Genomic DNA, 2,062 nt, shown 5'->3' with positions numbered 1-2,062 from the left:
AGGAGGTGGTTTTGCAATGGAGAAGATCAGAAGAGGGAGAGGCGAGACGGTGGTTTTGGAATGGAGGTGATGGAGAGGAGAGGAGGTGGTTTTGGAATGGAGATGATGGAGAGGAGAGGAGGTGGTTTTGCAATGGAGAAGATCAAAAGAGGGAGAGGCGAGATGGTGGTTTTGGAATGGAGATGATGGAGAGGAGAGGTGGTGGTTTTGCAATGGAGAAGAGGGAGAGGAGCATGCGGCAGCGATTTAGGATTGGGCGAGAGGGCCGGCGCGCTGTGACTGGATCAAAATCAAAATCAATTTACCCTTCAATTAAGAAAGCGACCCCACATTAACTAGTCTCCCTTTTATTCTGGGTCATAATTGACCATGATTTTCGCACATAAAATATATGTTATACGTTGCAAAAGTAATATAATTTGAAAGTACATTCAAATATGAACCAAACGATACAATTTTTGCTGACATGCATTCACATTTTGCTTGTCACATACAGTACGTGGTCAAACTTTGACCCAAAATACACAAAACAACAAAAAAATACTTCCAAGACCAGCGCCGCTCTTCCGCTCTTCTCCTGTTCCAATCTAAATCCACCGCCGCTCCTCTCCTGTTCCAATCTAAATCCAGCGCCGCTCCACTCCTCTTCCATTTCAAAACCACCATCCCTCCTCTCCTGTTCCAGTCCAAAACCAGCGTCGCTCCTCTCCCGTTCTATCCAAAACCAGCGCCGCTCCTCTCCTCTTCCATTCAAAAACCACCGCCGGCGAGTGAAGGCGCTGTGGAGAAGTAGATTGATGGAGGAGTACAACCGATACGTGAGGATCGCAGACGGCGACCCTGTGAAGCTATCTAGGATGTTGGAGATACAGTCTTGGTTTGACAACAAGGACCAACTAGCGGCGACGGCGACATCCATGGCCAAATATCTGCAACAGAGCGATAAGGCAGCGATACTCCCGGAGGGAGTCGCGCCGGAGTACATAGAGGTGCTCCTCTGGGCCATGGAGCAAACAGATTCACCGAATCTGATCGTGAGGGAGCGGTGGTGGGAGTATCGATCCCAGATGGAGCATCCACCAGAGATTGAAGCATCAAGCATCTACAGGGTGCCGTTTGTGACGGTGTCCTGCCAGAGCGAGCCGGTGGAGTCTTCGTCAACCGAACCCAACTGCAAGAGGTGAAAAGCAGTTGGCCCGACGACGCTTCCCCGCCATCGTCTCCCTCGCCGGTCACATTGTCTCACGGGGCGGCTGTCTACCGCCGAGGAATAGGAGGGGACTGCCCCCCAGCCCAATAGTCGGGCAGGTTGTGAATTGTCAGATGGAGCTTAGGGTTGTCAGTATTTGCAGGTTGTGAATTGTGTTTTGTGTTGTGTATTTTGAGAGTACTTTCAGATATGAATGTCTTTTGAATTTCAGATTTGTAGTATTGAGCATATGAAGAATTTTATGAATTCTAGAGATCTATTTTTAGCACTTAAAAAATGTAGTTTCATAGGAGTATAAAAGTGCAGACGAGAAGAAACTGCAAGTTTCAGTTTCAGATAAGAAACTGCAAGTTCAGTTTCAGATAAGAAACTGCAACTTTCAGAGGCAAAGCATTTATATTAACACAACCTTTTCAAACAGGGTTAACATCATGTTGGAAGTTTTATTCGTGGTCAAAAATGGAACTACCAGCCAGTTAACATCATGCTGATCAACATTCATGCATAGCACATCTTCATATGATGCACAGTCAAAATGCCCACACAATGTTGAGTGTGCGAAACAAAGGGAAAACGAGGGACGGAGTTTTGGCAAGTGTTGGACGTGGTTTTGGGCTGCCCCGTCTAGGCTTTCATTTTTTAACATGCGTAGCCCACGACCTCGGATGGGAGGGCCTGTTTGTATTTTCTTAGGGCCGTCATGTATCGACCGGCCTATGGACCTCCCATCCGAGGTTTTATTTTTGGCAGCCCAGTTTATGTATTTTTTTGAAGAAAACGCAGCGGTGTGTTCTATTTTTCTATATAAGAATAGGAACTCCAGGTACAACTTATGTTTCCCTTTTAACTATA

Source organism: Triticum aestivum, chromosome 2B (assembly GCF_018294505.1).
Source record: "Triticum aestivum cultivar Chinese Spring chromosome 2B, IWGSC CS RefSeq v2.1, whole genome shotgun sequence".
Lineage (NCBI taxonomy): Eukaryota > Viridiplantae > Streptophyta > Magnoliopsida > Poales > Poaceae > Triticum > Triticum aestivum.
This window is presented reverse-complemented; position numbering follows the sequence as displayed.